The sequence below is a fragment of the Arvicola amphibius genome, chromosome 14, assembly GCF_903992535.2.
Source record: "Arvicola amphibius chromosome 14, mArvAmp1.2, whole genome shotgun sequence".
In the NCBI taxonomy this organism is placed as follows: domain Eukaryota; kingdom Metazoa; phylum Chordata; class Mammalia; order Rodentia; family Cricetidae; genus Arvicola; species Arvicola amphibius.
In genome coordinates, this window is record NC_052060.1 from 54,655,360 (window position 1) to 54,663,956 (window position 8,597).

The 8,597-nt window shown below is 40.5% G+C and overlaps 1 non-coding gene across 1 annotated transcript; it reads right to left on the reverse strand.

The window, feature by feature from the left end:
• Positions 1-4,859: 4,859 nt before the first annotated feature.
• On the reverse strand, positions 4,860-4,969 carry LOC119801570. Its single transcript, XR_005283252.1, has one exon. It is a non-coding gene; the product is annotated as a U6 spliceosomal RNA (small nuclear RNA).
• Between the last annotated feature and the right edge of the window lie 3,628 nt (positions 4,970-8,597).

Below are 8,597 nucleotides of genomic sequence, written 5' to 3' on the forward strand. Positions count from 1 at the left end.
GTGTGTGTGCACATGGAGGGTATGTGTACCCTTGCTAGGCATGTATTGCTGTATACATGTGGAAGCCCAAGGGTAACTTGTTGGGACCAGTACTCTCTTTCTACCTTGTGGTATCTAGGGATTGAACTCAAGTCCTCAGAAGTGGCAGCAATGCTTTTTACTGGCAAAACCATTTCTCTTGTCACCCCCCCCCCGGCTCTTTTGAGATAGAATCTCATACCTGGAATATGCTATGCATCCAATAGTTACCTTGGACTCTTAATCTTCCTGTCTCTGCCTCCTGAGTGCTGGGATCATATGTATGCACCAGGAGCCCATTTATGTGATCTTGGAACTCTAATCCGGGACTTCTCGCATGGAAGGAAAGCAGCGCATGAGCTGACCTGCAAACCTAAGCCCTTAGTAAGAAAGGACCTTGGACTTAACATAGTGAAGAGAACCCTGATGGCTCTTTGACCTGGAGAGGGAGGGAGTGGGGGTATGGGTGGAAGGGAGGGGAGGGAAGGGGGAGGAGGAGGGGAGGAGATGAAAATCTTTAATAAAAAAATGAGAAAAAAAAAGAAACTGAAAGTGTGTATTTTTTATTTGTGGGGCATATGGACTGACTCATTAATATTTTTGGAAGTGTAGGACTTCTAGGTATCAGAGTTCAGGACCTGGTATTCCCATATCTAGGATGTCGACATGCCAGTGTGCCCTGCATACTGGGTAATCCCTCTGCCAGTGAGCCCCACCGACTGCTGCCACACTAGTTACTGTAAGCGGAAGAAAACAGAGAGCTCCAGAGAAGGGAAATGTTTTCTCATGTTTCTCCCCTGAAACATGGTCCTATAGAAATTCTCTGACCTTTCTCTCCTAAATGAAATTCCAAAGACCCCCTTGTCTCAAGTATTTTGCCTTGTACCTGCAGGGCAATAGAAATTTGAATGTACTGACTTTGCTTGCTAAGCTCGCCTAGCCGGCCACCTTCTGTTTCTGTAGTCCTATTTCCACATGCTGCTCCATTCTTTTGGAACACTGTTCATAAAAATGCGACTGTGTTTTGCTTTTCAGGTTTCATTTTTGAAGGATCCATGCCACAGAGAGTGTTGGGAAAATAACATTGTCATGCTTTTCTCTTGTTTATCTTTGACTAAAGGGTGGTCAGTCATGAACTGTGGACTAGGTGGGAAAAATATATAACCACATCATTTACAGACTCTGGGCCCCATGGAAGGTGTCTCAAGTATTACACCTACTCAGGAGACTGCAGAAACATTGGGCATAAACTGATGAAAGTCATCTAAAGAGTAATAGTTCTTTAAATCAATGTCCACAATATCTCAGTGTTTTGCCTGTAGAGAAGAAAATCCAGTTTCTCTTGTCTCTTGCTTCTCTAATTCAGATGTGCAGTAGAAAAGCTTTGGAATGATTTTCTCTTGTTCCTCCGTCCTTCATTATGGGATGTCAGGTGAAAAACTTGTACTTAGTGAGGAAAAATTATTTCTTTCCCCTTCACAGATGCCCAAGTACAGACATCAAGCTTAGTACCTAGTTCCTCTTATAAACCAGGTCCAATATCTCCTTTGCTGACTTATTTAGGGTGTTTAGCAAAGGCTTTAACAAGTGAGGTAGGAGAAAAAAAATCCATAGGGACAGGAGAATGAAGAAAGTGGGACTCAAGAACCCAAATATCCAGGAGTGTGTGTACACGTGAGCCTGTGTTTGTCTTGTCTGTATGTATGATAGGGCTCTCTCCCCTCCCCTCCCTCTTCCTCCCATTCTTCTGTGCCTCAGAATAGAAAAGAGATAGGGATTTGCCGAGCCTCTGTGGATTGATCCATCATATTCTGACAGCTGGATTCCCAGAAACAGAGAATTAGACTTTTGGAGTGGACTCATTTTCAGTTGAATCTTATAAAGTGCTCACTTGAAGCTGGCCTGTAGTGGGTCCTCCGGCAATATTAGTCACTGGTGTTGATGTTAATTGTTCCCCTCCAGACACCAAGCATGAGCTGGCAATATAAGGCAGAGGGTGAAGGCGCTTGCCCTGCAAGCCTGATGACCTAAGTTTGATTCTGGGAAGCTATGGTAGGAGGAGTGACCAGACTCCCAGTGTTTGTCTTCTGACCTTCAGACACACATGAGTTCACACACACACACACACACACACACACACACACACACACACACCCCAACACTAAAAAACACATAAATAAAAAAGAAACCAAGTGTTTGTGGCTGGGTCTAGTCAGTGGTAGAGAACTTGCCTGGGTTTCATCTCCATCATTATAACAAATAAACAAGGACCCTAATATCCAAACAACTAACTCATGTCTCAGCATCATTGCTGATACTGTGACACCAAACATTCAGTACCAGGTGAAGATAAAGTCACTGGACTGACTTTTAGAGTCACGGATAAAGAATAAAATGTTAAACACTTAAGAAAAACCAGGAAAGTTAGATTTTTGAACCATTATACACTCAAATTAGAGATATTTTAGTATCTCTAGTCAAGAAGATTAAAAGTAGAGGCAAGACTTGATACTTTTGATATTTGGAATAAAAATGTGCTTTTGCATTTAAAACTGCCTGGATTTAATGATAGGTACAGTTATTTGTGTTAAAAGTGGATTGCGGGCAGGGTAACTGGTGGGAATGCTTCTCAAGTGTACACATAGTACAAAAACCTTCAGGCATTAGCAATCGAGGTCTCAATTGGCTTTTCCAGCTACACTGTGGGTTGTATGTACTCTCTACACCAGCTCTAAGAAGACACTACATACCATTATGTCTCTTGGAAAATCATTATGGCGCAATTAAGAAAAGCAATGTTGTTCAACAGACGAACATGGGCTTCTTACTTTGTGTCTCACGGCTGGCACTTCCTGGAGCCTCTTGTGACATCCGTGCCCTTGTGGTGGTCAAGATACCCAGCTGTCGAGAAAACCACTCAACAGATGGCAGTAGCAGTGGATGTATCACCCCTTCCTGGGAGCCCTCTCTGTACATCTGAGCTGTGGACCCTCATCAGCGTTGGTGTGCAAATGACTTCCTTTCAAGTCACAGTGGTCTGGATGTTCAGTGACAAAATTAATCTCCTCCAGCAATGAAGGAAATTGAATTGCCCTTATGAAATGAAGTGCATACTATAATACTTAAATATCATGTCCCTTTGAAAACTTTTAAAACTTCTTATAGATAAGAATGGACAGACAGGGAAGGAAGTTGACACATCACTAAACGGGACCCTTTTTCTTTAGGATGAGATGCAAGCTATATTGGTTCCCCTTTCTCATTGTGTGAAGCTCTGTTAAAGATTGGTTTTTATATTCTTTCTTTCTTTTTTTTTCTTTCTTCTTTCTTTTTATTTAAGAGCGATTTTAACCTTGGCCTTAGTATGACACGACTTGTTGAATGACATGGTCTGTAATGCAAACTTAGCCTAAGTGGTTTGAGAATTAATTAAGTGGTTTCATTTTACGTTTGTAGCTGGCATTTTAACACAAAACACTTAAGCCTCCCTCTTTTATTACGTTCGTCTAGTCCTATACGTGTGTGTGTGTGTTGTGTGTGTGTGTGTGTGTGTGTGTGTGTGTGTAACATTACTGGAAGAAGACATCTATGGCTGAGGATTCCCAACAATGTGCTGGACCATGCTGGGACTGAGCTCCATTACTCAGTATTCAGTATTCAGAATGGGAGTTGCAGATGATTTCTGACTCATGTTCCTTCCTGTCAGTCACACAAAAGACTCAGGTGCTGGAGCCTCAAGTCTGTCTAGAGAACATTCCGGTTTGTCTGGGTATGTAATAATTCCGTGACAGTACAGTCTTGAAAAATAGGTATGAGCCTTCCTCTGTGTCCTGCAGAAAACGTCCTAGGTGCTCCTGCCTGCTACCTCAACCCCCTTTCTGATATCTCCCAATGGTGTTGGTTTTCTTTACTTGGGCCCAAATAGAAACGTACACTGTCAAATCTTCAAAGTCGGTTATGTAGGGATCACTATGTCCTTTAGCATTAAATTTAATTTTGTCAAAATTGTCTTTCCTTTCTGATGTCATCAACATTGTGTCCTAAGATTTACATTTATTCTAAACTCTGACATTTATATTGTCTAGTCGTGTTCGAGAAGAAGAGGACCACCTGCGTATGTGCTTCTTGTTAATGTAATCACACTTCGGTCTTACTAGTTCCTCTTTGGAAAAGCTGTAAAGATGATCTCTCTCTCTCTCTCTCTCTCTTTTCTTTTCTCTCTCTCCTCTCTCTCTCTCTCTCTTTCCCCCAAACAAGGAATCAGGAAATCAGCAGGAACACAGCTGGCGTAAATATATTGTATGTGTTCAAGACAAAGGATTTTACTTATTCTAAGAGTTCAGTGACTGTCAGGTATTGTACTAAGTCCATCCACCACACATCATTAGATTTTATTTTCACACATGTGTGAGATGAGTGAGCCATCCACCAGGGCAGCACACTGGAAATGGTATCAAAACTGATCATACACCTGAGCTAGGGCCATTTTCTCAGATGAAATATAAGTATTTCCTGTCTAAAAAATATGCTAATTTTTTTCCAAGACAGGGGTTCCTTGTGTAGCTCTGGCTGTCCTGGAACTTGCTCTATAGACCAGGTTGGCCTAAACTCAGAGATCAACCTGCCTCTGAATTCCAAATGTTGGGATTAAAGGCATAAACCAACCACCACTATTTATTTTTCTATGTATATGTTTGCCCAGAGTACTATCATATTATTAATAGGGTGTATGGTGCTAATTAAAAAACAATGAAAATGTTTTTGTTTATATAATGAAAGAACCTTATATGTTAAAATATTACAATTTCTATAAAAACCTAATAGACAATAGATACATTTTATAAAATATGGAACACCTTGCCAATTTACATTTCAGCCTGCACAGGGGCCATAACACTAATCTTCCTTGTATTGTTTCAGTTTTTAGCATATGTGCTGCTGAATTGAGCAATACATGTTCTTTTTGAAGGATTCAGAAAATATTGGTAATAAGTAAGATTATGTTTTGAAAATTTCTTTTTGAAAATTTCATTGTAATATAAATAATTTTATGATTTTTGCATGGAATTAATGAAAATTAAATCTTCTCATTTACTGAATGAAATACTCTATAATAACACTATTGAGGAGAATTTTAGATCCTTCTTCAACAGCCTGCAAATGGTGATACATTCCAGGCCGAGATTGTATACAAAAGACATGAAAGGGCTTGTTTTCAAAGGGAAAATAATAGATCAGGATCTATGCAATTCGGGGATTGAAGAGAGGGGACTAGATAAAGTCCCCACCTTCCCGTGTGTGTGCTGGGAATCAAATCTAGGACCTCATACATGAGTCTTTCAACAGATCTGTGACATTGGGGGGGGGGCATAATTTAAATAGTTTTGTGTGTGTGTGTGTGTGTGTGTGTGTGTGTGTTCTTTTCCTGAAGAATAATCAAATAATGGGGGGGAAATGAAGGCCAGAAAAGATTATGCATCCTGAAATGTTTTATGCCTCTGTGAAATGCAATGCTGTGAGTCCGAGCTCCACTCCAGTGGAGTATTTGATCACAATCATTTACACACCAACTGCAAACCCAAAAGTTGCTCTTTGAGGGTTCTGTGTGTGGTTGTCAGGCTCTGATATTGCATGTAAAGACCACATTCTTTGCACTAGGAAGACAGCAGTGGGGTGATTCATCTGGAACATCTACCTCTTTGCTTTTACCCGCTGATATTTAATGATTACCACCGACTTACTATGTACTTCATCTTACATAGCCCCTGAGTTCAAACAGAAGCAGCATGCAATAATATTGAACTTCCCACCAATGACCTATGAGAGTATCTTTCTCAGCTGTTAGCTACTGACCCATCTGGCCTTTCCCTATGCCTGAACAACAGAGGGAGAGGAGCTGCCCACTTCCCATCAGTGCAATCTGGACAGAAGGTATAATTATGCAGCAAAAGATCTTCAAATAAAAATCCTCATGTAAGCAGCAATCTGCAGCTCAGGAGGACAAAACAATACACGGTAGCTCATTATCAAAAGACGGCGAGAAAGCTCAGGAAACAGGGAAACTCCTGCTGAGGCTGAAATCAATCCAAAGGGTAGAGGGTGTCCCTGGCAGTGAATCTGCCAGAGAAACTTATTTTCTTATAACTTCTACTTGCTCCCTTTAGTGTGGAAGATAGGTATTTGAGGAGCCTCCCTTCTCATAGTTTTGGAAGATATTTAGACAGGCGCAGAACTAGAGAGATGCAGAAATCATCTATAAAAACAGACTTTCAAAAGCCTAAAGCAGGACTGGGATGTGGCTTAGTTGGTAGGGATGCTTTCATAGCATGAAGAAAGCCCCTGGGTTTTGTGGTACATGCCCTCTAATCCCAGCATCAAGAAGCAGAGACAGGAGAATCAAATGTTTTAAAGTCATCCTTGGCTACACAGCACTTTGAGGTCAACCTGTGCCACATGAGACTCTGGCTTAAAAAGCATCATCATCCTCACACCACCCCCCCCACAACCCTCCACACCCCCTATAATACCCCTCACACCAAACCTAACATATAAGATAGGTAAAGTCATTGGATACTTTTGGAAGGAGTTGAAAACATAACATTTATGTTAACAAATAAAATGCATGATCTACATCTGATTTAAGGCTTTTAGAATTATTGTCAAGTTCTTAAAAAACTGAGTACAGGCTATGCCTCTTTCCTCATAAATTTGTTTGTTAACATTGTAGCATCTGTAAATTAGGATTTACAAGAATATGAAAATGATTATAAATTCTCACTGTAGTTACACCATTGTCAGACAACAACTGTTATCTAGTTATGATGGTATCGAATCCCTTGGCTGCATACAGTGACCAACACAGCTTTCTCTTTTCCTAACAATAGAATCCTAAAAGACAGAGGAGACAAGTGGGACAAATGTTTTTACTGTGGACAACATACTTGAAGATGTCAAGTCTAACGGCATTAGCTTCTCTCGTGCAGCGTCTTTCATTCTTAAAACTAGGATCAGACTTTTCCTTCAATGGTTTTTAAAAATTTATCATTATATTTTGAAGGTTAACTTTTTAACCAAAAGGGTTGCATTTACTTCTGTGCGTATTAGAAAATACCAAATTGACAGTACTATTTTATTTTACCTATGTTTGGAAACTGGGGTTTGAACACAGGGCCCCATGCGGCTATCTCTTGGAAGGGACACTCCAGTGCTCTCTTGCATGTTTCTTTTGAGTTCTCAGGAAGCTGTCCAATCTGACCTCCAACTCCCGGTAGGAGGCCTTGAATTTGTGACCCTTTGGCCTCCAATCAGCTGTAAATAAACTGATATATTTCCTAAAGTTTGATGGTGCTTAGTAGTTTGGACTCACCATTTGGCAAAAATGTAGATAATGTCTACAATGTTGATAATGATTCCATTATGGACTTATGAAAAAGCCTTCTCCATGAGATGGCTGGATGACGACATGTGGTCCTTAGGGGCCTTTGGCCTCATAACCTGCATCCTCTGAGACCAGAGGACAGGAAGTTCAAGTCATCCTTGGACTTGTAGTGAGCACTAGGCCAGCTGGGGCTACATGAGACTCTGTTTCAGGAAAACAAAACCAGGTGAAACCAGAGAGTGTAATGTGCTCCAACTTAGCACTGTACTGTGTCTAGGCAATTGATAGATGGGCTGTTCAGGCCATTTATGGCAATTAGTTTTCCTGCCTGGCTGGCCACAGGGCTAGGGCTTGTGTACCTGGACTCTCAGCTTTGTCGCTACTTGGGAAGAAGCCTTCTAGGTATTTACTTATTTATAGCCACTAGGACGTTTTTCATGTGGACAGATGTATGTGTTGGGATGGAGATCTGAGCCCAGATGATCATGATTCCATTAAAGAATACATGATCAAAGTATGTATTCCATTTTAACATGCATCTGCTCGTACGAGCTGCTGCAAATCGAAGATCAAGTGTTCATGCATCAAGCTCAACAAGTTAGAAAATTTGATTTGGAAATCTTTCCCAAGCTCCTTCTTTAAGTCTGAATACTGACAGGTATTTTATATGATTTTTTTTGTTCCCCTGTTTGCTCAGTTCCAAGATTTATAGGAGCTCTAATTTGAAGCATGCAGAAATGTCACTGTGCAGACAGCAGGGGGGGTTCCCCAACAAAATTTTTATTATTAATTATTTCCAGCCCAAGGGCAAATTATTATGGGGAAATATATATATTTAAAATAATGCTTGCATTCTTTTTCCTTTAAAACTTTGAAAATAAATCTGTTGCCCTTGTTTTACTTTTTTTTGTTTTCCAAGAAAGCAGATGTCCTGTTTGTTTCTTCTGCACAGCCTAGCACATGTATTTGGTAGTTGTTAGAGGCCTTGTTTACAACAAACAGCCAAGAACAAATTCAGTCTCTCCTTAGCTACACTATGGCTGGACATGAGAGAACACTCAAAGAAGGTGAACATTTCATAATTCACTATTTCTGTGAGCTTTGGCCTATAGTAGCCTCTTACGGAATGTATCTGTCATATGGTAGAAAATGGAATCCAAATAGAAAGGCATGTCTTACAAAGGAGGGTATATGGATAGAT